This window comes from Sus scrofa, chromosome 14 (assembly GCF_054392235.1).
Source record: "Sus scrofa isolate SSC_HxYL_T2T_F1_AM1 chromosome 14, Sscrofa_HxYL_maternal_Yorkshire_Landrace_v2.0, whole genome shotgun sequence".
In the NCBI taxonomy this organism is placed as follows: domain Eukaryota; kingdom Metazoa; phylum Chordata; class Mammalia; order Artiodactyla; family Suidae; genus Sus; species Sus scrofa.
Window position 1 is genome coordinate 31,567,127 of NC_139396.1, and position 27,724 is coordinate 31,594,850.

Sequence of the window (27,724 nt, forward strand, 5' to 3'; positions counted from 1 at the left end):
CAAGGGGAAAAGGCCAGACCAGACAGAGATAAGTAGATGAGATTCTTTCGATTCTTGAAGGACGTGTTAGAGCTTGGAATTTTTCTCTAGAGTCTGGGTAACCAATGGAGATTTTTAACAAGAGGAATGATGGAGTCAGTTAGTTGCAGGGGAAAGTGGTTATATGGAGGATGGGCCAAGAGAGAAAAAGATGGCAGACGATTTATAGCGAGCAAGACGAGATACGATGAAGGCTTCTGCTCAGATTTCTTTTAGCAAAGGAGCTGGGGGTAGGGGGTGGGGGAGTTGAGCAGGGTGGGCAAGAGACCAGGGATCTGAGGAAAACAGCTGCCAAAACTTCATCCTTAGGTAAAATGCAGTGTACCACTGATAGACCTTCCTATAGGTCTCTGGCATGTGTTTAAGGGCCACACCCACGGCATATGGAGGTTCCCAAGCTAAGGGTCAAACCGGAGCTATAGCTGCTGGTCTATGCCACAGCCACAGCAACACCAGATCTGAGCCACGTCTGTGACCTACACCACAGCTCACGGCAATGCCAGATCCTTAACCCACTGAGTGAGGCAAGGGATCGAACACACAACGTCATGGTTCCTAGTCAGATTCATTCCACTGCACCATGACAGGAACTCCCTTGCATGCGTTTCTTAGAAGGAAAGGGTAGAGGTGGTGCCTGGCCCAGTACCAGCCATGAGGGGCTGTATGAGGTTCCTAAGGCTGCTGTAACAAAGCACCACCAACTGCATGGCTTGAAAGAACAGAAATGTATTCTCTCATAGTTCTGGAAGCTAGAAGGCCAAAATCCAGGTGTTTGCAGGGCTGGCTTCTTCTGGAAGTTCTGAGAGAGAATCTGAGGGTGCATTTCCATGCGTCTCTCCCAGTTTCTTGTGGCTCCCAGTATTCCCTGGTTTGCAGATGCATTGTTCCAACCTCTGCCTCCATCATCACAGGATGTCCCCCCCACCCCGTCCCACCCCCGCATGTGTCTCTGTGCTCACCCTAACTCATATGACCTCATCTTAGCCTGCTCACATCTGCAAAGACCCTAATTCTAAATAAGGTCACCTACGCAGGTACCAGAGGTTAGGACTTGAACACATCTCTTTGGGGAACACAGTTCAACCCACACAGGTGGATTAAGCTGACTCTAGTTGAAAGTTTCAGACAAACTCTGCCTGGAGAAGAAAGGGACTTGACCTGCTTGAGCAATTTGAAGCAGGAGGGGATGGCTCTGCTGTCCCCAGGGTTGCTTCACTGCCAGGAAGGATCTCTGCTTGAGTGACCACAATGAACCTCCACCCACCTGATCATCTCCTGGTTTCCAAAGGGCATCTCTGGAAAAGGGTCTCCCCCTGCATCCATGACAACCTCTCTGCAGGAGTCGGAGGCCCATGCCCATCCTTGGAGGCCACTTGCCCAAATGGTCACACCTGGAGAGGATTAGCATGAAGAGGATTAGCATGGAATGTGGGGGAGATTTCCCAAAGCGCTGCCTGGACCCGTGTGAGGGCAAGGGGAGCGCCCCAAGCTGTAAATACACAGCTGCTTCCTAGTGATCTTGATTTCATGGGCAACTTACACAAGGGACAGGCACACATCTGCTGACTTACTCTTCCTGTGGTTCAAGAATGTGGCATTCCCCACCCCCAGTTTCCTCACCTGCCCATAGGGAGACGGTTCCTTTCATTGTGCCCTTCTGGACCACCACCCCCCGCCAGCTCACAATCAGGCCTCCTGGGGGCGCAGGGAAACTTGTCTGCTCTGAACTGGTCTGCTGCTACCCCTCTCAGTACAAACAAGCAAGAAGCTAAATGCATCTCCAGGTCTGTACCTGGCTCTAGGAACATCCGGCTACCACCACCACCACTATCATGCTCAGCATCTAAGCCCCACTTCCCTGCATCTAGCTTCCTTTCCATGTTGCTCGGCCCAAGAGCTCCCCGACCACAGGACAGCAGAGCTAGGAAAAGTCTCAGGGACCACAAGTCCAGTCCCCCTCCCTGTATAGACAGCAAGGTTCATTTTCACCCTCCTTGGCCAGCACTGAGATGGAGGAGGAGGAAGGGAGCCTGGGTTGGGCGGGGATCGGCAAGCGCCTCCAGGGCTGGGCTGACCTGCTGCCCCGCCCCGCTGGGTGCCTTTGTTCCCTTTGTCGCAGGTGAGCAGCCTCCCATCCCCTCCCCCTCACTTGGCACCGGCTTTTCCGTTGTGAAAATAAAGGAAACATCATTTACAATGGAATTGGGAAGCCCTGAAGGAGGAACTCTTACACACTCAGCCTAGGTCATCAGCAGGGTGAAAAAAATGAGCATTTTTCTGACAAGGGAGGGCATTTCAACCTGGGAGTTTTATCCCCTGCTTTTGAGAACGAAGACCTCATCCCTGCCCCAGGATTAAAGCTCCAACCACCACTGGCTACTGATGAGAAACCCCCACAACCTTGAACTCTTGTTTACCTCCAATAAACTTTTGTTCCAAACAATCCTCCCCATCCATACGCTACTATACATAAAATAGATAAACCACAAGGACCTACTGTATGGCACAGGGAACTATGCTCAATATCTTCTAATAACCTATTGATGCCAGAAAGTTGTTACTGGAAACTGGGTTCTTTCCACGCAGTTGAAGAATGAACTCCGAGAACACACAGGCAGCAAGCAAGCAAAGTCTTTATTACAGGAAAGCAAAGAGCTCCCAGGGCTGCTGGGAGGTGGGAGAAGAGCCCCTCCCCCCTATTGTCCTATAGGGGGTTTTATCCCTTAAAGATTGTGGTATCAGCGCGGGGTCCAGAAAAATGTGGTTTTCTCCCATTGGCCTTGTCCAGTTACCTATGTCAGTCCTTGTCCAATAGGGGTCTTAGAGGTGGAAATGTCCCATAAGTCTCATGGTTTCTTTGCCTTTCTCTTCCCATAAACTGAGTCACAGGGCTTAGAGATTAATGTCCATTTGGGAGTAGGTATGTTCCCTAAAGTAAACAAGGCCTGTGGGGATGTTACTCCCTGGAGCCTTTAGACCACAAATATTAATCCATAGCCGTGTCAAAGAATGCATTGAAGCCCATGCTCCTACACTGACTACCTGCCTTATTATTCCACCTCACTATGTTGTGAAAAAAATCTGGGAAAAAAAAACACAAAAAACTGAATCACTTTGCTGTACACCAGAAACACTGTAAGTCAACTCTACTCAAATAAAAAGCATAACAAATGCCCCCCTCAAAAAACAAAAATATGAAACAACCCTCCCCAATTTCTTCCTAAAACCTAATTAAATCTGACCTTCCCTTAGTCTTTTCTGCCTTGCCTTGGTTTCACCAGAGCTTGCTTGTCCTGGATTTCAATTCCTCTGCTATTCCCAAAGAAACTCTCTCTTACTTATAATTCATCAAATTTTTTTTTTTTTTTTTTTTTTTTTTTTTTGCTTTTTAGGGCCACATCTGCGGTATATGGAGATTCCTAATTTAGGGGTCGAATTGGAGCTACAGCTGCCGGCCTCTACCACAGCTACAGCAATGCCAGATCCAAGCCACGTCTGTGACCTACACCACAGCTCACGGAAATGCCAGATCCTTAACCCACTGAGCAAGGCCAGGGATCGAACCTGCAACCTCATGGTTCCTAGTCAGATTTGTTTCCACTGCACCTCAACGGGAACTCCAATTTAATTTTTTTTTTAAGGTTGACATCATTCAGGTTCTCCTTGGCAGGACCTCCCATGGAGCCAAACAACATCTGAACATTCTCATCATCAACCACCACCACCACAATATGATAGCAATAATAACAATAGCAAGCATCCCCATGTGCCAAAGATTGTATTTAGTCCTTTCCAGTCAGTAGCTCATTTACTCCTCCCTCCTGAAAAGGCGGTACATCCCTACTATTCAGCGGGACATACTGAAGTTCAGACAGAGGTTGAGCAATTTGTCCAATTTCACAACCCAGTGTGTGAAAGGACTGTTGTACTTGAACTCAGTCAGGCAGGCCCAGGCCGCAGGGAAAGAGGCAAATACAGCTTTGGTTCTTTTTCTCTCTTCTCCTTGGCACTGCCTGCGTTTTCCCCTTATTCCTAGCCATCACTTATATCCATTTTTCTTAATTAGAAAGAGAAAAACTTTTGATTTTCTTTTTTACAGTCACACCGGAGGCATATGGAAGTTCTCGGGCTAGGAGTCGAATTGGAGCTGTGGCTGGATAGCCACAGCAATACTGATCTGAACCGCGTCTGCGACCTACACCTCCCCTTGAAGCAACACCAGATCCCTTAACCCACTGAGTGAGGCCTGGGATGGAACCTAGACATGATATCGGGTTCTTAACCTACTGAGCCATAATGAGAAATCCAAAAATTCTTTTTTAATTTGTTCACTGTGATTTTTTATTTTTGAAATAATTAATTTTTGCTTTATTGTCATTAATTTCTTCCTTTTGATTTCCTTAAGTTTATTTCTTATATGTAAATGTTCTTAGTGTTATTTTCAAAAGAATCTATCTTTTTTTTTTTGCCTTGAGTTTCTCTTTGACCCAAGAGTTAAAAGGAGGGTTCTAAGATTTCTAAATGGTTATTTCATGATTAAGGACCAGTTGTTGTTGTTGGGTCTTGTCTTTGTTTTTCTGATGGTGGGGTGGGGATGGGTGAAAAGGCTGTGCGTGTGCTTAGAAAATACTTGTTTATTCGACCTGCATTAATTGACACCTGCTGTGTGAGGGCATCTGTTAAATTCCACAGGAAACACAGAGGCAGGTAAGGCAACTCTTGTAGTGAATCAAATCCCAATTACTTGTGTCAGCTTCCAATGTTTTTGTTTCCTTTTTTTTTTAATTGCAATATAATTTATATGTAACATTGTATTAGTTTCAGGTGTATAATGTGATTTGATATATGTATATATTGTGAAATGATTACTCCAATAGTTTAGCTAACATTCATTACCTCACACGGGTACACATTTTTTCTTACAATGAGAACTTTTAGGATCTACTCTCTGAGCACCTTTTTTTTTTTTTTTTTTTTTTTTTTTTTTTGGTCTTTTTAGGGCCACACCTGCGGCATATGGAGGTTCCCAGGCTAGGGGTTGAACTGGAACTCTAGTTGCTGGCCTACACCAAGCCATAGCAATGCAAGATCTGGGCTGAATCTGCGACCTACATCACAGCTCTTGGAAACGCTGGATCCTTAACTCACTGAGCAAGGCCAGGGATTGAACCTGTGTCCTCATGGATATTAGATTCGTTTCCGCTGAGCCATGACAGGAACTCCTGAGCAACTTTTAAATATATAAATACAAGTATATTAACTACTAGTTTTTATTGCAGTGAGATATTGTGGCCTGTACAATTTCTACTTTTGAGATGTATAGGCTTTTTAAAAAGAATATACATATTCTCTGTAAAGGTAAATAGAGAGCTCTTAAAATTATAGAACGTGATACAAACAACAAATTTATGGTTACAAAGGGGAAAGGTACAGGATAAATGGGGAATTTGGGATTAAAGATACACAGTGCTAAATATAAAATAGGAAATAATAAGGTCTTACTGTATGGCACAGGGAACTATATTCAATATCTTGTAATAACCTATAATGGAAAAGAATCTAAATATATATATATATATATATAAAACTGAATCACTTTGCTGTACACCTTAAATATAGTCAATCACCTAGACATCAATTAAAAAAATGTGGGTACAAAAAAATTTTAGATTAGAGCCTAAAAAAAAAAAAAAACCCATAAAACTCTTGAGAAGAAAACATAGGGATAAGACTTCATGACATGAGATTTGCCAATTATTTCTTGGGTACGACACCAAAAGCACAGACAAAAGAGGAAAATTAAATAAATTGAACTTTATCAAAATTAAAAACTTACACTTAAGGATAGTATCAACAGAATGAAAAGGCAACCTACAAAATGGAAGAAGATATTTGCAAATCATATATCTGCTAAGGAATGAATATCTAGTATATACCCCAATGAGGAGTTCCAGTCGTGTCTCAGCAGTAACAAATCCAACTAGTATCTATGAGGATACACCGATCCCTTGCTGATGTGGGCTGCAGCTCTGATTCAACTTCTAGCCTGGGAACTTCCACATGCCACAGGCCCTAAAAAGAAAAAAAAAAAAAAATCACAATGAGCTACCACCTTACACGCAACTGTATGGCTGGGTTTTTTTTTTTTAAAGAAAGAACCAACAAATGTAAGAAAATAACAAATGCAATCAAGGATATAGATGAATTGGAATGCTTGTGCCTTGCTGGAGGGAATGCAAAATGATACAGCTGCAGCACAGTATGGCAATTCCTCATAAAATTAAATAAAGAATGGTCTGTATGACCAAGCAATTCCACTTCTGGGTATATACCTAGAAAAATTGAAAACAGGGACTCGAACAGATATTTGTACATACATGTTAATGGCAGCATTATCACAGTAGCCAGAAGGTGGAAACAACACGTGTCCATCAACAGATGAATAGATACACACAATGTATTATATACATAAAACGGAAGGTTATTCAGTCTTAAACGGGAAGGAAATGCCGACATGGATGAGCCTTGAGAACATTATGCTGAGTGAAATAAGCCAGACACAAAATACTGTTGAATCCATTTATGCAAAGTACCTAGAGCTGTCAGATTCAGAGACAGAAATTAGGATATGGTTGCCTGGGCTGCAGGGGTTAGAGAGGAGGAATGGGAAGTTAGACTTAGTGGGTACAGAGTTGCAGGTTGGAGTTCCCGTTGTGGTGCAGCAGAAGCGAATTGACTGGGAACCATGAGATTTCGGGTTTGATCCCTGGCCTCACTCAGTGGGTTAAGGATCTGGCGTTGCCATGAGGTGTGGTGTAGGTCGCAGATGCGGCTGGGATCCCGAGCTGCTAGGGCTGTGGTGTAGGCCAGCAGCTGTAGTTCCAATTGGACCCCTAGCCCGGGAGCCTCCATGTGCTGCTAGTGCAGCCCTGAAAAAAAAAAAAAAAAGTTGCAGGTTGAGAAAATAAGTTCCTAAAAAGGGCCACACTCTTGGAATATGCAGGTTCCCAGGGTAGGTGTCCAAGCGGAACTGTAGCCACTGGCCTATGCCAGGGCCACAGCAATGCAGGATCTAAGTTGAATCTGCTACCTACACCACAGCTCATGGCAATGCCAGATCCTCAACCCACTTAGCAAGGCCAGGGATCGAACCTGAAACCTCATGGATGCTAGTCAGTTTTGCCAGCTGCTGAGCCAAGATGAGAACTCTGTGAATGTTCTTAATGTCATCAAACCATACATATAAAAAGGGCTACACTGCTAGATTTTTTTTTTTACTGATTTTTGTTAAGTATATTTTAACCACAATAAAAAGTAAATAAATCAAGTGAATTTCTTTTTCAGTACTTCCATGTCACCATTCTCTTATGAGATCAGACCAAGATGGAAGGAGTTAGTTTCTAAAATCAATGTGATATTTAGGATTTTCCTTGTTCTTTGAACAGCTTTTATTTTAAATAAGTTGATATCATACTATTCAAGACTTAAGGGTCTGTGACTGTTATTTCCTTTTTTTTAAATAAATACAAAAAAAGTATTTTTTCCACATTTCCTTTGTTTCATTTATGGTTTCCCCTTTGAATTCCACTTTGTATGACATTGGATTTATCACCTCTGCTTTCTTTTTTGGCTTGTACCTCATTCACTCCTTCTTTCCTTCAGTCAGTAAAGAGCCACGTGCTCCTGCTGTTGCCGTTCTGGGTGCTGAGGATAGAGCAGGCAACAAAAAAAACCAAAATAAAATTATCGTTACCCTCCTGGAACTTACATTATGGTGCAAGAAAAAGAATGTAAAACAAGATAAAAATAGGATCTAGTGTTTCAGGTCCTTTTTTTTTTTTTTTTTTTTTTTTTGCGACACCGGGGCATGCAGAAGTTCCCGGGCAAAGCATGGAACACTTGCCATAGCAGCGACCCAAGCCGCTACAGTGACAAAGCAGGATCCTCAACCCGCCGAGACACAAGAGCATTTCTTAGGTCCTTTCTATGCAAAGTGTCCTGCACAGCTCCATAGGCAGCAGTAGCACAGTGCGTGAGCGAGTTAGAAACACAGGCACCCACGTTGGACCAACTGAATGGGCATATGCGTTGTAGAAAGTTTCCAAGGTGACCCACCGCACTTTCGGGTTTGAAAAGTACTGCTTAGATCCTGATAAATGCTAGGGAGAAAAGGTGAACTGTGAAGGGGTTGGCCTCGATGGGAAGGAGACTTTGAGTAGAGGAGGCGAGCTCCGCAGATACCCGGAGGAAGAAGCTGCAGCAAAAGGTAAGACAGAGCAAGCGGGTGAAGGAGACTCTGGAAGAAGCCGACTCCTCCTCCCCTGACCTTTATTCCAGGCCTTTTGTTTTGGGTGTGCTCCTGCTGCGGCGCAGTGTCTGAGCGCGGCTCTTTGGGCGGTATAGCTAGATCTCCATTCGCAGGATGCTAGCAGCGCCGTGCACTGTGCTTACTCTTGTGCACTGATACGTAGCTTTTCCGCCCAGAGTTGCTGCCATTCCGTCACAGCTCCCAAGGCTTTCTCTTTGAAACGCCCCCCCCCCCACCAACCTGCCAGGCTAGTACAGGAAAAAATCCCAAGGCCACCCTTTCAGTTTACCCTTTCTCTCGGCTTCCCCTACCTAAACGTTCCGCCCTAAGCTCCGCCTCTCATCCCTGCGATCTTCCCGTTTTTCAATGCCTGCACCATCGAAACTCTTAGGACAGTAGTCCAGGCAAGTGGATCACAAATGGGGCCGAAAATCAACCAGGCCTTCAATGGCCCTTGGTTTCTGAGCGTGAGGACGCGGACTCCGGCCTGGATCCCCAAAAGAACCAGCCTCCGCCGCCCAGCCTGGGACCTTGGCGCAGCCACTTGATCCCGCCACTCTGTTCTTTCCTCCGATATGAGGAGATAACACCGCCTCACTGGGTTGTTTTGAGGCCCAAGAGAGAGCATTTGTAGGAGAGTATTTTGTAAGCGACAGAGGGCCAAACACACGCAACTAACTTCAGTTCTCTGATTGCGGCTAAATGATAGATGTCTGGCTCCCTCCCCCCACCCTACCCCGGCCATCTTCCGGTTTCTTCCGCACCCGGAGTTGCCCTCCCGCCGGGTGACTGCACACACCATACATGATTCCGCATCTCCGGCCACAGGTTTCCCCCGGGAAGAGAGGCTGGGTGCGGAGGAGAGGGCTGATTGGCTGGGCAGGAAGTGGGACGAGCGGTGACGTGCAGAGCCCGGGAGAATACGCCTAGCTGTGCCGGGGCTGCGGCGAGGGCGGGGGCAGGGGCGGGACCGAAAGGGTGCTGACCTGTAGAGAGGCGGGGTGGTGGGGAGAAGTGGGGAACTCAGAAGGATTGGAGAGAAGGGAGAGGGGGCGGAGGAAGGAGGAGGGAAGGGTGGGGTCGGGCAGGGTGGAGAAGAGATGGAGAGCGAAAGGAACAGTGTGGAGAGGGGAGATGGGCGGGGCGGGAGGGGGGTGCGGGCAGGAAAGTGGGATCGGGGACACCCTGGGGAGGAGGGGGAAGGGGCGGAATGAGGAGGGGGGATGGGTGGGGAAGGGTGGGGATGGGTGGGGATGGGCGGGGTGGAAGGGGGAAGGAGAGGGAAAGAACTGGAAGTGGAGGGTAGAGTCTGACCGAGAGGAAAAGGGGAGGGCCGGGGTGGAAAAGAGATGGGGGCAAGGGGCCCCTTTCTTTGGCCTGGGTGGAGACCTGGTCTCGTCCGGCGGGTCAAGCGGAAGACTGTCCCTGGTGAATCGTCACTGGTCCGTAGGGGAAGGGACAGAGCCTGAGTTGCGGAGGAGGGGGCTCGGGAGAGAGAGGCACCCGCAGAGGCGCCAGGCGGGAATAGGGTTTAGCAGGCGCCCGCGGAGACTTGGCTCCGCGCGTCGCTGCGCCTGGGAGGTTTCTCTTCACAGCGCGTTTCTGGGCCTTTCGGTTCTTCCCCCGCCGGCAGTTCTCACAGCCGCCGCCCTTTCCTCCCTTGGCCGCTGTCCCGCGCAGGAGCGAAGGGCAGTCGGGTTCGTGTCCCGGCACTGTCTGGCTGGCTGGCGGGGCAGAGGGATGGGCACTCAGTGACCCGCAGCCCGACTTCCCTGTGGGCTCTGTGCGGGTTCTTGGGGTGTGGAACTGGAGTATGAGGTAACCAGGAGGACCCCAGGAGAAGGTACTTGTGGAGATCTGACCTCCGGGTTTGCCAGCATCAGGGCGGAGGAAGCATGGGCCTTGAAAGAAGGAAGGGATCTGGGTGCCCCCCAGGCCGGGAGAATGAGGAGATGGAGGAGCTGGCCTACTGGGGTCTAGGACTGGAGGAGTGAGAGGCCAGCCGGAAAGGTCCCGGCCCATTCAGTGCCTGCAGAGTCAGCTGTGTGACCCTCAGCTTTGTGACCCAGGGGGAGGTAGCCCTCCCAGCCTTTAAGTCTTCTCCTGCAGGTGGGACACTGCCTCACTGTTGTGAAGGTTTATAAAGTATGTGAAATGAGCTATTCCCAGCATGGCAGCTGCTTAGGAAGCTTAGTCCTTTTCCCTCCTGGAAGGAGAAGACGTTGAACTTGAGAGGCCTTGCTGGATACTTTAGAAACACAGCAAAGAGCCAAATAGAGTTCAACAGCACCAGTGTCTAAGAGTCAAATGGAACAGGCGCCTGAACAGACTGGCAATCTTCTTCCTCTTTTTTTTTTTTGTCTTTTTTTTAGGGACTCACCCACAGGATATGGAGGTTCCCAGGCTAGGGGTTGAATCATAGCTGTACACCACAGCCACAGCAATGCAGGATCCGAACTGAGTCTGCCACCTACACCACAGCTCAGGGCAATGCGAGATCCTTAACCCACTGAGCAAGGTCAGGGATCAATCCTGCGTCCTCATGGATGTTAGTCAGATTCCTTTCCGCTGAGCCACCACAGGAACTCCCCCTGGACATCCTCTGATATGCACATCTCCTTACAGGCTGGGTCTGTGTTAGGACTGACTGTGGTCTGTTTGTTTAGTCTTTGTGAGGGACTCTTACATAGCACCACAGAGGAATTTTATTGCTACTGATGGCATCACAATGGACAGACCCACACAGATGCACACATCTGGGGGCTTTCTCTGGCTCCTAGGTATATAGAACCATCCAGATTATCTTAAGTCAGAATTCCTTGATTTGCTAGTCTGTGCTGGGATCAGGATTTAACCTAACAGGGTCTAAGAGGCAGGATCCCAGAATTGCCCCTGCAGAGCCCTGGGCAAAAAAAAACTTTTGGCACCGGCCCAATCCCATGTCAAGATAAAGCACAGGGCAGAGTAACCTGCCTGAAGTCACACGGCTTGTGGGTTGGCTGTTGTGGAATTTTGACCTCACTGAGTCACTGATGGTTGAGAATGGCCTGGCAAAGCCATTCCATGACCCAATTTCTTCACCTGTGTGTCAGAAGCGAGGATGCTGGCTGTCTAGCTTCCCTTAAGGCAGGTGTGGTTTTCAATAGCTCCTCCCACGCCAAGGCGGTGGTGGGTGGGACTGTCTTTTTCATGGGATTGGAGTGGGTGTAGCCTCCCAGTGAGGTCAGTGCCCTGGCACTGCTGAAGCAACATGGAGGAGCCTGGCAGGGAGGGTGGCACCCCCAAAGGGAGGGGATGGGGGCGGCTTCAGTGGTGTGGTAGACTCGGCAGAGATGTCATGACGCTGGGGTTTGCCAGGGGCAGCATGGGCTCTGTGAATGCCCTGGATGCTGGCCAAGGCAGGTGGAGCTTCACTTTGTGGGACCTAAAGAAGTAGCTTGAGTGGTGGAATGGTCAGGGCTGAGCCACAGAATGTGGCCATAAATGCAAATAAGTGAGCACCTTCTTTCCTCCCAAAAGCAGCAGTCAGCCCAACCTTCTGGAACCCAGCTCCTGCCTTTATTTCCTTCTCCAGGTGGGCCCCCCCTTTTTTTTGTCTTTTTAGGGCCTCACCCACAGCATATGGAAGTTCCTAGGCTAGGGGTCTAATTGGAGCTGCAGCTCTCGGCCTATGCCACAGCCACAGCAACACCAGATCCGAGCCACATCTGCGACCTACATCACAGCTCATGGCAATCCTTAACCCACTGAACCAGGTCAGGGATCAAACCTGCATCCTCATGGATACTAGTCGGGTTCGTTACCACTGAGCCATGGCGGGAACTCCAGTGGGCCTGCTTTGATGACAGGCTCCTTCTTGGAAGAAGCGTCTTCCCTCAGAGATTTACATAATGGGATGCTGAGCAGGCTTTGCTGGTGTCTGCTCCTAAATGTCACTGAAACACCCAGTGAATCCCAGAGGCAGCTCTGAGTAAAATGGCTTGTGAGGCCCCTCTCATTCTGGCCAAGCTGTTGTCTTCCTGCCCCGATGTCCTTCTGAGCATCACCTCTGCCCTTCTCTTCAGCAGGTTCATTTACATTTTTATGCTCAGGATAACCTCCTCCCCATACACACACTAGGATATTCTCTCCCCCGTCAGTCAATGCCTCACATCCTCAGGGTTTAGTGCATCTCCGCCTCCATCTCCAGTCCTTCCCTGACAGCGCCAGCCTTGTCCTGTGAACTTAAATAGGGTTCAGACTCATTTCACATGTTTATATATGATTATGAGTGCCTGCCACTGTTTTATGAATCTTAACTCCTCATCTGGAGTGTGACTTTCCTGGTGGCAGAGATGCTACCAGACATATCTTTATTTCTGTCTTTTTGAAATGTGTCCATCAATTTTGAGCACTTTCTTACTTATAAGAGGGGTATAAGAATATTCTTGGCACATTTTATCCTCTCTGCCATTTGTCCTAGCGGTGCTGATTCTTTTTAGCTGAGGATGGATTTAGAAATAAGATGAGGGTGGGAGATGTGCTTGTTACAGTCGGGGTGTTGTCACTTCTAGGCCTTCTCAGCAGACAGGGCTAGGGATATACGAGAAGATTCAGTTGCCATGTACTGGTGAAAAAAATGTGCTTATACCAATACCTCCAATTCCAATCTGGCATCAAAGGATTCACTCTATTTTATGGTCGCACCCACAGCATAGGGAAGGTCCTGGACCAGGGGTTGAATCTGAGCTGCAGGTGCAGCACCACTGGATCTTTTAACCCACTGCATTGGACCAGGGATTGAATTTATGCCTCTGCTGCAACCTGACCCACGGCAGTCAGATTCCTAACCCCCACGCCACTGCAAGAACTCCCAAAGGATTCATTGTAGTTTCCTTCCTTTATTTGTATTGATTTTCTCCAAGAAGGGGAAGCTGGCTTGTATTATCTGTAATATGGCTTCTTATTGATCACCCCCTCTTTTTTTTTTTTTTTTAGGGCCACACCTGCAGCATATGGAGATTTCCAGGCTAGGGGTTGAATTGGGGCTACAGCTGCCAGCCTACGCCACAGCCACAGCAATGCAGAATCTGAGCCTTGTCTGTGACCTACACCACAGCTCATGGCAATGCTGGATCCTTAACCCACTGAGCAAGGCCAGGGATGGAACCCATATCCTCATGGGTCCTAGTCGTGTTCGTTAACCACTGACCATGCCCTCTTAATGTAACCCATCTCGCACTGCCACCATACCCATACCCTAGATGGACTTGAACCCAGGACCTCACTCACACACACAATCGCCTTCCTCATTGTAAGCATGTGCCACACCTCCTCCTTCCTATATGGACTCGGTCCTCCATATGCTCAGGTTTTGAACCCCCAAATAGGGCACTCCCCAACACCCCCGTGGGCTCGTCTCACCCTGCTCGATATCTGAGACCCCACGCTGAGTCAACCCCAAAATGAGCTAGCTTCTACTCTTTATGTAGACATGCTCCTCACCTGCTTGGAGGGAAGTTGGGGCCCTGGCACCCCAGTCTATACCCTCCATCTGCCCTGATGTGGACATCTACTTTTCTAGGCTTCACCCACTGGCTTGAGGACTGAATTATTCAGAAAGGAAAGGGAAAGAGGAAGAGCCATGTGTTATCTCAGATTCCTTATCAGTAAAAAGTCCATAATAAGGGTTCCCACCTAATACAGTTTGGTTACCATGGGAACAACATGAATGACAACAGAAGTGTTTCCTCAGCACAGTGCCTGGCCCACAGGCAAGCACGCAGTGTCAATGTCATTATTACCATACATTCCCATTCCCATTGGAATTTCCCTTTCGGCACAACTGGTTAAGGATCTGGCATCACTGCAGCAGCTTGGGTCGCTGCTGTGGCACAGGTTCGATCCCTGGACTTAGGAACTTTCACATGCTGAGGGGTGGCCAAAAAAAAGAAAAGAAAGTTCACATTGCTGTTTTTTTTTTTTTTTTTTTACTGCATCATTTGGGAGGAACTCATTAGAGGCCTATAGAAGAGAAGTTATCAGGAGTGGGTGCAAACAGCAGATGTATCAAGATAGGATGCCTTGGGAGTTCCCTGGTGGCCTAGTTGTTAAAGGATCTGGCATTGTTGCTGCCGTGGCTCTGGTCACTGCTGTGATGTGGTTCCATCCCTGGGTGTGGGAACTTCCACATGCTGTAGGCACAGCCAAAAAAAAAAAAAAAAAGTTGTATCAGGATCTCCTGCTGAAGAGAATGAAGACACTCATTATATTAGTTAAATTAAAGTATGTAAGTAAGGAGAAAAAAACTTGGAGAAAATATTCTAATATGTTAGAGTGGTTGTCTTTTTTGGTGGGATTATTTGACTTAAAAATTTGTAATATGTTTTCCAAAATTTGTTCAATAAATAGTATTCACACTTAGACATAACATTTAAAAGGACTCTGCTTGGAGTTCCTGTCGTGGCTCAGTTGTTAATGAATCCAACTAGGAACTATGAGGTTGTGGGTTCGATCCCTGGCCTTGTTCAGTGGGTTAAGGATCTGGCGTTGCTGTGAGCTGTGGTGTAGGTCACAGACACAGCTTGGATCCCGTGTTGCTGTGGCTCTGGTGTAGGCCGGCAGCTCCAGCTCCAGTTGGACCCCTAGCCTGGGAACCTCCATATGCCGTGAGTGAGGCCCTAGAAAAGACAAAAAAATTAAAAAAAATAGTAAATAAATGAAAGGACTCTGCTTAATCTCAATATCACTAATTGAAAACTGCTGTCAGCCTGAGTGTTTGGTTGTGCCTTCTTCCACCTTGTAGATTCTGTAGTTCAGAGTGCCTGGATGAGTTCCCATTGTGATTCAGCAGTCTGTGATTCACAGAGTCTGACTAGTATCCATGAGGATGTCAGTTCGACTCCTGGCCTCGCTTAGTGGGTTAAGGATCCGGTGTTGCCATGAGCTGAAGTGTAGGTCGCTGATCCTGCTCAGATCCTGCATTGTTGTGCCTATAATGTAGGCTGGCGGCTGAGGCTCTAGTTCAAGCCCTAGCCTGGGACCTTCCATGTGCTGAGGGTGCGGCCCTAAGAATGCCCGATTCAAACCTTGACTCTGCCATCTACTACTAGCTGGGTGATCATGGCAAGTTAATGAACTTCCCTGTGCTTTTGTTTTTGGTGTTGTGCCTAATTCAGGGTTATTTAACCATTAAATGAGATACTGTTTATAAAGCTTCTGGCCCAGGGTAAGCACACAAAAATGTTAGCTATTAATGTTAGTATCATCTCCTGGGAAGGAATGTAATGAGTGGTTCTTCAGATGTCTCAGAGGAAAGAATTCCTTCTCTGGGTACCTCAGCTCTGCCTCCCCCTGAGTTGGTATCTTGTGACTAACCCAGAGCCCTCAGGCAGCTGAGCCTCCTGTGGCAACAGAGGCAAAGGTGACAAATGAAAGCAGGGGAAGTGTTTTCTTCATTTCTTGCATGGGCTCCAAAGAGATCATTTTCTTAACTTACTCTTCATTCCAGCATCAGGACACTGTGACCGGCACCCACAGGACCATTGACACAGCTCTGACTGAGCTGAGTCCAATTCGGCATTCACTTACTCATTCATTCCTTTGGCTGTCAGTTTCACATATGTTTATTAACTGTTTCCTGTGTGTCAGGCACTGTGGGAGACAATGGGATACAGCCATTAAAATGCAATGAATTAAAAGTATATTTTAAAGTTAAAAATGCAATTACTAAGGGACTCAGATATCTATATACTCATGTTCTGTGTACTCACAATAGCCAGGAGTGGAAGCAACCCACATGTTCATTGATGGATGAATGGATAAACCACATGTGGTATTTACATACAAAAGAATATTATTCAGGAGTTCCCTTGTGGCACAGTGAGTTAAGGATCTGGCATTGTTGCTGCTATGGCTCAGGCCACTGCTTGGAGAGGCTTCAATCCCTGGCCTGGGAACTTACACATGCCACAGGCATGGCATGGCATGGAATGGTATACAATAAGATAAAATATTATGAAAATAAAAAGGAAAGAAATGCTGTCACATGCTACATGGATGAACCTGAACACATTATGCTCAATGAAATAAGCCAGTCACAAAAGGACAGATATTGTATGATTCATTTGAGGTTCCTAGAGTAGTCAGGTTCATAGAGACAGAAAGCAGAATGTTGGTTGCCAGGGGCTGAAAGGAATGGGGAGAAATGAGGAGTTAGTGTTTAATGGGTACAGAGTTTCATTCTGGAATGATGAAAAAAGTTCTGGAGATGGATGGTGGTGACGGTTGAAAAACAGTGTGAATTTATTGAAAACTACTGAACTATACACTAAAAAACAGTTAAAATGGTAAATTTTATGTAGTGTACATTTTACCACAATTTTTTAAATGTGAAAAAAATTATATATATTCCTCTTAAATATTGAAATAAAGTATAGAAATTAAGTTTATGAGGAAGTTCCTGTTATGGTGCTACAGAAACAAATCCGACTCGTATCCATGAGGATGTGGGTTTGACCCCTGGCCTCGATCAGTGGGTTGGGGATCCAGCGTTGCCATGAGCTGTGGTGTAGGTTGCAGATGCAGCTCCGATCCCACGTTGCTGTGGCTGTGGCGCAGGCCGGCAGCTGTAGCTCCCATTCGACCCCTAGCCTGGGAACCTCCATATGCCTCTAGTGTGGTCCTAAAAGGCATTAAAAAAAAAAAAAAAAAGAAAGAAAGAAAGAAAAAGAAATTAAGTTTATGAAAAGATTTACCTAACAGATTTAACTTTTACAATTTGTTTTCTTTTAAACTTCTTGGAGACTTCATCAAGCAAGATTATGGATAATAAATAAGCACATGAAAAGATGCTCAGCATCATTAGTCATTAGGAAAATGCAACTTAAAGACACAATTGATACCATTACACACCTATTACAATGGCTAAAATTAAAAAAGATTGACTATATCAAGTGTGGGCAATAACATAGAGCACATGGGACTCTCCTGCTCTACTGGTGAGGATATAAAATGTTAAAAAAAAAAAAAAAAAGGTAGACACGTGCTGCCATATAATCCAGCCATAGATTTGCATTCCTACATATTTACCTGGGGGAAATGAAAGCATACATTCATACAAACAGGAAACAACACAAACGTCCATCAACAGAAAAATGAATAAACAGACCTTGTTACATGCATAAATAGAATACTATTCAGCACTTTAAAAAATGATGTACTATTGCTACGATGTGGATGGATCTCAAAATAATTATATTGGGTTAAAAAAAGCCAGGCAAAAAAAAGAACATATACTGTATGATTACATTTATATAAAATTCCAGAAAATGCTAAGTAATATATGGTGCCAGAGAGCCAATCAGTATTTGCCTGCACATGAGAGAAGTGGGGGAGGGCAGGAGGAAGAGATTATTAGAGGACAGCAAAGAAATTTGGGGGACTGATAGATAAATGTATTATCTTGGTTGTGATAATTCTTTCATGGGTAGGTACACATCAGAGGTAATCATATTACATACTGAAATATGTGCAGTTTATTTTAAGTCAATTTTACATGAATAAAGCTGTTAAAGGCACAGTTTAAAAAAAAGTGTAATGCACATGAAAAATACAATTTATAAAGGGCAGGAAGATTAAAAAATCACAGAGCTCTATGGGGGCACAGGTAGGACTATGCATGCAAGGGGTGAAGGCCAGGTGAGGCTTCATAGAAGTGACCTGAGGACAAATAAGTGTGAGATCCTGGATGGTATTTCACATTGAGGAAGACATGGGTGCCAAGACTGCTGTAGGAGAGAGCCTGGGCTAGGACTCCATGTGGCTGGAGCTCTGGCCACAGGGGGCAGCAGAGAGACGCGAAGCTAGAGAGAGCAGTGGGGAACCAACTTTGAACGCGGTGTCAATGGAGAATGACTGGAGGGGAGCAGGGGTTACCACGTGTGCAGTTTAGAAAGATGCTGTGGCTGCAACGTGGGAAATGAGCTGGGGAGGAAGAAAGTGCAGGCAAGAATTCAGGTGTTAGGTAAGGAGGGGTAAGAACATTTGACTGGTTGGGAATGACCCTAGACAAAGCTGTTGGGATATGCCACTGCCTTTCAACTTTTCAACATCCTGGAGAGTTAGGAAATTTGACCCTAACTTTACAGAAGAGGAAACAGAGACTTGGAGCAGTTAAGTAACTTGGCTGAGGTGACACAGCTGGTGAGAAGGAGATCTGGCATTTCAGATGCGTTTTGAGTCCAAAGTCCATAATGCCCCCAGGCTCCTCTCTCATTTAAATAAAAGGCATCTGGAACGACTCTCCCCTCACTCTCTTTCTCACCCTGCGTTTTTTTCCCTGAATGTCTGTCCAGGGTGCCTTCGGAACTTGTAACAGAGGAAGTGACGTCATCTGGGCAGTCAGGAAAGGAAGGCTTCCTGGAAGAAGGGACATTGCAGTTGAGCCCTGAAGAATTCAAAGGAGGATGAAGAGCTGTAAAAGAACAAGCTAGGGGAATGGAGCATGAGAAGGAGAAGGTGTTCTAGAATAGAGAGAATAAATTATATCATGACATCTTGAACAGCTGAACTTCAGAGTGGCTAAGTGATGATGTGAGATGCAGAGAGAAGCACATTTGACACTGATTTTTTTGCTCTCTGTGTAGCAACTTAAAGAATGGAGCGGATTGGAGGGAGACCAGCAGAGTGAACCCTGTCCATTGGATAGTGAGATCCTGCTCGCCAGGCATCTGCTTATTGTGGTTACCATGGAAACGTTAGACCGCAGACCCTAAAGCATCTAGTCAGTCCCTCTTATTAAAGATGATAAGACAAAGGACAAGTTGGAGAAAAGGCTTGTTTGCTAGCTTTCCTACTGGCAATCTGGAAACTATATATATATATATATATATATATATATATATACACACACACACATACAATATATATAAAATGCATCATTTTAACTATTTAAAATATATGCTCCAGCAGTTCCTGTCATGGCTCAGTGGTTAACAAACCCTACTAGTATCCATGAGGACATGGGTTCGATCCCTGGCCCTGCTCAATGGTTTAAGGATCTGGCATTGCCGTGAGCTGTGGCGTAGGTCGACGATGCTGCTCAGATCCTGCATTGCTGTGGCTATGGCATAGGCCGGCAGCTGTAGCTCTGATTCAGCCTCTAGCCTGGGAACCTCCATATGCCGAGGGTATAGCCCTAAAAAGACAAAAGACAAAAATAATAGTAATAATAATAAAGTATTGTCATCAGTGGTAGTACATATATTCACAATATTGTGCAGCCATCACCACCACTTATGTTCAGAAAATTTTCACCATTCCAAACTAAAACTCCGTATTCATTCTTATAATACCCCTTTTCCCTCAGCTCCTGGTAACTAGCACTCTACCTTCTGTCTCTATGGAATTTGACCACTCCAGGTACTTCATGTAAGTGGAATTATACAATATATGTCTTTTTGTGACTGGCTTATTTCACTTTGCATAGTGTCTTCAAGGTTCATCCATGTAGTAGCATGGGTCAGAATTTCCTTCCTTTTTAAGGCTCAATAAGTATTTTGTTGTAGGTGTACAATACATTTTGTTTATCCATTCATCTGTTGATGCATTTAGGTTGTTTCCACCGTTTGGCTATTATGAATGATGCTGCTATGAATACCAGTATTCTGGAAACCTCCTTTGTAGACACAGATTATTGGTATTTAGTGAAGAAGACAGACTTTTGCTGATGAGTTTTAAGTCAAAGAAAAGGAGGGTAGAGGGAAAAGCTTAATGTTTTCTCTAAAAGTCAGCCAGGAGAACTTGCTGTGCATATATTTTTAGGATTCACTCTAGGCAGTGCTCTCCTTTGTTGTTGTCTGAATGTGGTCCATCGAGTCTGCGCGAGGCCCACCTTGAGTCAGCAGCAGCCTTGGCATAGAAGCTCCCATTTTGGAGGCACCAATTCTCCTCGGGATCCTTCTCCTGGGGAATTCTCTGCATTTCTAGGAAAACTGCCCAAAAGCCAACTGGTTTACTCCATCACCTACAAGAATACAGATAGGCTCAGGATGGGGAGGTTCATGTCTCTTTTTAAAAAATGTTTTATTGAAATATAGTAAGCGTATAATATGACATGAGATGTAGAGAGAGGCACGTTTGACACTGAAATATAGCTGATTCACAATTTGTTAGTTTCAGGTGTAAGTAAAGTGATTCAGTTTCATATATATATATGAATATATATTCCTTTTTCACATTCAGCTTCATCATCGGTTACTACAAGACACTGTAGCTCCCTGTGCTACATAGCAGGTTCCCATTGGTTATTTCTTTTCTTTTCTTTGCCACAGTTGCAGTATGTGGGAATTCCCAGACTAGGGGTTGAATCAGAGCTACAGCTGCCAGCCTACACCACAGCCACAGCAACACCAGATCCAAGCTGCATCTACGACCTACACCACAGCTTATAGCAATGCCAGATTCTTAACCCACTGAGTGGGGCCAGGAATCGAACCTGCATCCTCATGGGTACTAGTCGGGTTCGTAACCCACTGAACCACAACAGAAACTCCCTGTTTAAGTCACTCTTAGGAAAAATTTCTGCGTGAACACATTGCCAACTGATATGACTACACATGGGTATTTGTACATCCGGAGAAGATGCCCAGAGAACACCCAGAAGGAGTCTCACCAAGAAAGGTTTCCACCCCAGAATGGAATGAGATTGACTCTACTTTTGCAATGTTTCAAATATTTTCAAGAAAGAAGTATTTATGGATCATGTAATTAAGAGGCTTTAAACTTTTTGTATTGGAGTGTAGTTGATTTACAATGGCTTACACTTTCAGGTGTATAGCAAAGTGAATCGATTATAAATATATAAGTGTATACATATATATCTCTCCAGTCTTTTAAGAATTTTTAAAATGAACAATAAAACCTTCTTATGTTGCAATTTGGGATCAGCCAAAATAAAAGAAGAGGACGTCACTCATAGTTTGGTCACACAGAAGTAAATATTGTCTATTCACACCCCCCCCCTCTCTTTTACCTAACAGGTTTTCTGTTTTAAAAGTTTTCGATTTACAGAAAAATTGAGCAGCTAGTCCGGAGAGTTCCCAGAAACTACCTCTCTCCCCTGTAGTCTCTTCTATTATTAGCATCTTGCTTTAGGGAGGTGCATTTGTTACAATTAATGAAACAACGCTGATACACTGTGATGACCTAAAGTCTACAGTGTCTAACAAGTTTCACTCTTTGTGTTGTAGGAAGAATTCTATGGGTTTGGACAAATGTATAAGGACATGTGTCTACCTTCCCAGTATCATACTGATGAGTTTCACTGCCTGAAAAATCCTGTCCTGCACCTATTCCTCACTATTCTCTCTCCTCCGACCTCCCCCACCCCCTTCCACCATCGGCTCAATCCCTGGTCACCACTGACTTTTTATTGTCTTAATTTTGCCTTTTCCAGAATGTCATATAGTTGGAATCATGTAGTGTGAAGTAGCTTCAGATTGGCTTTTTTCACTTAGTAGTAGGCATTCGAGTTTCCTCCAGGTCTTTTCATGGCTTGATAGCTCATTTCTTTTTAGCACCAAATAATAATATTCCATCATCTGGATGCACTACAGTTTATCCATTTATCCATTCGTGTACTGCGGGACATCTTGGTAATTCCCAAGATTTGGTAATTCCGAATAAAGCTACCATAATTATGCGTGTGCAAGTTTTTGAATGAGCATATGTTTTAAATTCATTTGGGTAGAAATTCCAAGGAATGCAATTGCTGGATGGTAGGGTAAGAGTATGTTTAGTTTTGTAAGAAAGTGCCAACCTATCTTCCAAAGTGGCTGTACCATTTTGCATTCCCACCAGCGATGAGTGAGACTTCCTGTGGCTCTGTCAATGTTTGGTGTTGTCAGATTGTTGGATGTTAACCATTCTAATAGGTATGTAGTGGTGTATCATTGTGGTTTTAATTTGCAATTGCCTAACAACGTACAATGTCATGCATCTGCTCACGTGCTTATCTGCCATCTGTTGCTCTCTTTTCGTGAAATGAGTAACCCAGGTGACAGCTGAGGTCTGCTGACCCCTCGAAGTCAGATAAGATTTATTAACCCCTTTATTTCAAGTTCTGTGAAAGTGCTAGGCCCTCTTTGAGATAAATCTATACTAGATTAGATAAAAGAAGACCTAGAAAAGTGGAGGAATTTGGAGTTCTCATTGTGGCTCAGTGGTTAACGAATCCGACTAGGAACCATGAAGTTTCGGGTTTGATCCCTGGCTCGCCCTGAGCTGTGGTGTAGATCATAAATGCAGCTCGAATCTGGCGTTACTGTGGCTGTGGCATAGACCGGCACCTACAGCTCCAATTAGATCCCTAGCTTGGGAACTTACATATGCTGTGGGTGAGGCCCTAGAAAAGACAAAAAAAGACAAAAAAAAAAAAAAAAAAAAGTGGAGGCATTTATCATGCTTAACATTCAATCCTGGTCACAGTACCCATCTCTGTCTCATCCACTTGGGCAAGCAGAGCTCTCAGGGTCACTCTTCATCACTTCTCTCTTTCATCTTCTTGTCCACGTCTTTGCAACAGTAGCTCCCAAAATTTCTCAAATCCATCCGCTTCTCTCCATTGCCATCACCACAATCAGTACCACCAAACATCGTAACAACCTACCTAACAGGCTGCCTTTTTTTTCCTCACCTAAACTATTGCAAACGAGGCAGGAGCTAGAGGGATGTCTTCAACATGCAAATCTCTTCCTGTTACCCTCCTGCTTCCAGAACAGGTAAAGCCTTCACTGAGACCCTGCACCACAACCCTCGCTCTCCACTCCACCCATCAGCACGTGCACTTTCCTCCAGTGAGAATCCCCTTTCCTCGCCTCAATTCTTGGGAACATCTACTCCATATTCAGAGCTCAGCTCAAGCATCACTTGGCAAAGTGACGGACTCCCAGAGTGGGACAGACCTCCTCCTTCCAACTCAGGCGCTCTCTCCTGCGGGACACCTGTCACAGGTGTGATTTTACACAGCTTGTGGGGTTTTCTCAGTGCCCATTTCACTGTCAGACCATGAACGCCAGGAGATTGGGGATTCTACCTGCTGTTGCTCACCATTTTGTCCCCACTGCTTAATATACTCTCACCGTCATAACAGGTACTCGACAAATATTTGTCAGATGAATGTGTGACTAAATGAATCACTTCCCTATGGGATTCTTGGTACAGGATCGGCTGATTCTCCTGGCCGCCTTCTTCTGAAGCTGGCATAATAATGCAGATTAAAAAAAAAAATTACCCCAAAACATGAGTGACTCTAAAACAGATGAACCGTATTAAACTCAGCTATGGAGAATGGCTTTTGACTTTCTGGGAAAGGATCAGGATAATAAAATAATATTCCTCCCCGCTCCCCAGCATAGAGCTAAACCAGAGACACTTTACAGCAGCTTGTATTTTACCTTATCACCATTTCCCGAGAGCTCCAAGCAAGCTCTCAGTATTCCAGATGCCAAAATCTGGACACATGGGTAAGATCTGTCATTTCTGCACCCTACTTTAGACTAGCAGGAAGGGAGATTCTTGGGTCTGGCTTTGTCTGCCTTCTTTCACATATAGACGTTGTGGCTGTGTGGCATGCGGCAGGCACAGATGGGTTCTCTGTTTCTCCCAGGAAGCTGTAGCCTGTCTCATCCAGGAGAGAGAGTCTAATAGGAGGAAGTCTGGACCACAACCTCCTGCTAAGAAAAATCTGCCGAGTGGGGCTTTGAGGAACCAAAGAACACTTGGAGTGTCTGCTCATTCTCTGCTCCCTTCTCTGAGATGCCTCACTGTGGAAGAGAGAGCAGTGACCCTGGGTACCATCTTGGTCACAGCAGATGGACCATAGGGGACCCTGAACTGAGTGTAGTGAATGAGACCATCTTCCAGGACCTGGGGGTGGGCACAGAGACTGCGCTTGTTCCTACTGAGCATAGGAGTCAGAAGGTCACGTGGAGTCTGGGCTGGCACAACCGTTTATTCTGTGTGCACAGACAGGGAGGACGAGCTGATGAACAGAGGTGGAGAGACTTAAGTGCAAGGGACAAGAGACCATTCAGTACCAGTTCCCGGTTCTAGGCTCTTAAGGGCCTGGGTGTGTTCCCTTCCCAGTGTTCTATGAGATACACCTGCATCCTGCCAATAGATTCTAATTTACACTTGAGCACCTTTCATATAAACAGAGAGACGGTGAGGACCTCCCAGATATCACCTCCTCTTTAAATTGCAAAAAAACGTATGCAGCAGATCTTATTACCCACATCTGACAGGTGAGGAAACAGGCTCAGAGGGGCCAGGCAATGTCCCAAGGTCACAGACCTAGTAGGTGGCCTAGGAACAAAGATGGCAAGTTCAATGGCTCGTGCCTTAACGACTAACCAGTGGACCAGAAGTGGGGAGATGGCTGGGGTGGCCATTTGCTCCCCGTCCAGGGAAACAGCAGCATTTCCCTCTCATCCCCTGTTTACACCTGATCACCATCTGTCTGCACTGCAGAATGCATCAAAGACATTGCCGTGCGCAAAATTCCTTCCCTGCCTCCAGGCTCCAGTCTCATTTCCTCCTCTGCCATGACAAGGTATAATTAACATGCTAGCCTTCTGAGACAGATGCTTGTTTGACCCATCACTCAGGCCAGGGGAGGTCTGTGCCTTGTGTCATGAAGGGGCTGACACACTTCGCATTGGGGTGCCTGGGAAAGTGGGGAGCGGGGAAGGGGGGAGAGGAGGGAGGAGGAAGCTGTATGTGTTGGCTGTGGATCGGTGACCTTTTTGCATATCCCTTCTGATGACTTGTCTGCAGGCTCCCACCTCAGGCACTACATTCTCTCGGGAGCCAGGGCTGATTGCACTAGAAGTTGCCCTTCAGCAAGCATAGCACAAGCATGGTTTCCATGGGAACACCTCAGAAGGAGGATGCTTGGATTCCAGGCTCTTTGTGGCCTTGGATAAACAATGGGTTGGATGCTTCTGAGACGCCCAGAACCTTCCCTCCACCTTCTCTAACGTACAGTCCTTCCCACCACACATACAAAAAGCAAGTGAAATGAAAAATTAAGTCAGTTCAACCCTCAATTTGTAGAAAAAAATAAACTCAAGTGTGTGTGTGGGTTTTTTTAAAAAAACAAGTGGTCGAACCCACTCAGAATGATGAAGGGTCCTAGGAGAGAATTCTAACAAGGGACCGCTGAAGTCACTGTGGGGACTGGGGACTCTAGCTTCCTCTTGATAACAGGTGTGCTCAGTCACTGCCTGATTAAGTAGTCGCTACAGTGCTGCTCCTCCATTAAAGACTCATTCATTCATCCCACCGTCATTTACAGAACACCCACCCCTGGTGGAGCCAGGCACTGCACCTCCACCTGGGGACACAAAGAAAGCTTAAGGAACTCACAGCTTAGTGAGGAAGACAAGCAGAGGGCAAATTACAAATTACAGGTGAGTCCAGACCTGAGGCAGGAGGAATTCAAGCAGCTCCAGCTGCATGTATTATAACTCAGCCATCCAGACATTTTTTGTTAATGGTTGGCCCTTTGCTTACTGCCCTGGTTACTCTTGAGTACTTTGGTCCCATAGTAAGAGGAGAATGCCTTCTGTTTCTAGACTGACTTCTAAGGATTGGAACCTGCTATTGAGCCCCTGGGGTCCCAAGGACCTGCTTTAGCTAACTTCTTGGATGCTTTGGTACTGTAGGGAAAGACTTGCAGGGCTTGCAGGTCAGGATCTGGGGTCAGATTCCTTCCCTGTCATTTACCAACTGGGTGACTGCTGAATTTTTGTTTCCTCATTTTTTTTTTTGGCCCCACCTGTGACATGTGGAAGTTCCCTGGGCCAGGGATCAAACCTGCGTTTCAGCAATGACCCTAGCCCCTGCAGTAGCAATGCCAGATCCTTAACTCATTGTGCCACAAGAGAACTCCCCTCTTTATTTTTATTTTTTTTGTCTTTTGTCTTTTTAGGGCCACACCCACGGCCTAGGGAGGTTCCCAGACTAGGGGTCTAATCAGAACTGTAGCCTCCAGCCTACACCACAGCCATAGCAAAGCAGGATCTGAGCTGCATCTGCGACCTACACCACAGCTCAGGGCAACACCAGATCCTTAACCCACTGAGCGAAGCCAGGGATTGAACCTGTGTCCTCATTAATACTAGTCGGGTTTCTTAACCCCTGAGCCATGATGGGAACTCTTCCTTCTCATTTTTTAAATGGACTATCTGATAGAGATAGTTGTGGGGTTAAATGAAATAATATCTGTAAAGTTCCTGGCATAGTATTTGGCATATGGAAAGACTTAAGTAAGTATTAGTCCTTTTTTTTCTACTTTTTAGCCTCCCACCCCACTCCACTCTGGCCAGCTGTTTGCCTGGGCTGCTGCTGCAGACAGCTGTTATCTGGGACCCAGCATTATTTGCCTAACTGTACTTTGCTTTTCCTGGACCCCCAAAGCAGAGTGCTGTCCCCCAGCCCCTGACAGGTCCCATAGATAGACTGCTCTCTGCATCTCAGAACCAGCCCCCCCCCCCTCTCCGCCCCACCTCCATTCCCCCTGCTCTGTTTTAAGAGGATAGGCAAGTTCCTGTAAAGGAACTTGAAGAAAGAAAGTGAGGAGGAAAGGAGTACATTGAGAAGGCCAGTCCATTCAGCAAAAGTTGAGTGTAATTGATCATTTCTGTTCTTTCAACCCCCTGAAGAGTCTCACAGCCCCACTTCCCCTTGTATTCAGTGTCATCTATTATAAGGCCTTTGACTCAACATCGACGAAGTCATTATCTTAAGAGAACAAAAGGCTGCCCTGAACACCCCTCTTGCCTTGGAAAGGGGGGTGGTTCCAGTCCAGGCTGTCTGTCTGAGGAGGCAGTGCAGGCAGCCTCCTGGGAGGTGTGATTCGAGCTTCATCTTCTGCCCCCAAATATCTCCCCTCACCAGCTGTCACAGCGTCTGAAGTTCCAAAATTAGACGATTGCTTTTTTTTTTTCCCCCTCCTTTTATTAAAATGTCCCGGTTCCCAGCAAATACAAGTAGATGAAACTGTCATGGGAGGGCCAGGAGGGCCAGCCTGGGGCCCCTGGGGACATGTTGAAGCTGGGACAGATTTGCTGACAGGTCCTTTCTTTGGTGCCATTCTACTGACCCAAGGCAGCCCCCTGAAAGCATGGGCCTGAGGGACCAGCAGACTTGGCAGGAGAGGAGGAGGAGGCGGATACAGGATCGGATCATCTCTGATGTGGAAGCTGCTTAAAGAGACTGTGTTCGTATTTACCTTTCTGGGGTAGAGGCTGGGGTGGGGCCAAATGCCACAGAGGATGTCTTATGAGTGTCCTGAGACCAGGAAGTCCCGTGTGAGAAAAAACAGTCAGTGTGACA

The 27,724-nt window shown here is 46.1% G+C and overlaps 2 long non-coding RNA genes across 7 annotated transcripts; one reads left to right on the plus strand and one right to left on the minus strand.

Annotated features, from left to right (window-relative positions):
* Positions 1-5,833: 5,833 nt before the first annotated feature.
* On the minus strand, positions 5,834-9,839 carry LOC146396463 (uncharacterized). 5 transcript variants are annotated; one of them, XR_014828410.1, is made up of 4 exons: positions 9,737-9,838; positions 9,084-9,333; positions 7,652-7,743; positions 5,834-6,111 (listed from the first exon to the last, which is right to left on the minus strand). It is a non-coding gene; the product is annotated as an uncharacterized LOC146396463 (long non-coding RNA). The 5 variants fall into 5 exon arrangements; XR_014828412.1 differs by having other exon boundaries at positions 9,147-9,333; positions 9,737-9,836; XR_014828411.1 differs by lacking the exon at positions 5,834-6,111 and having other exon boundaries at positions 6,404-7,743; positions 9,112-9,333; positions 9,737-9,839.
* LOC146396464 (uncharacterized) lies at positions 7,738-22,026 on the plus strand. Of its 2 annotated transcripts, XR_014828414.1 has the most exons (3): positions 7,738-8,305; positions 18,682-19,052; positions 20,814-22,026. It is a non-coding gene; the product is annotated as an uncharacterized LOC146396464 (long non-coding RNA). The 2 variants fall into 2 exon arrangements; XR_014828413.1 differs by having other exon boundaries at positions 18,682-22,026.
* The last annotated feature ends 5,698 nt before the right edge of the window (positions 22,027-27,724 follow it).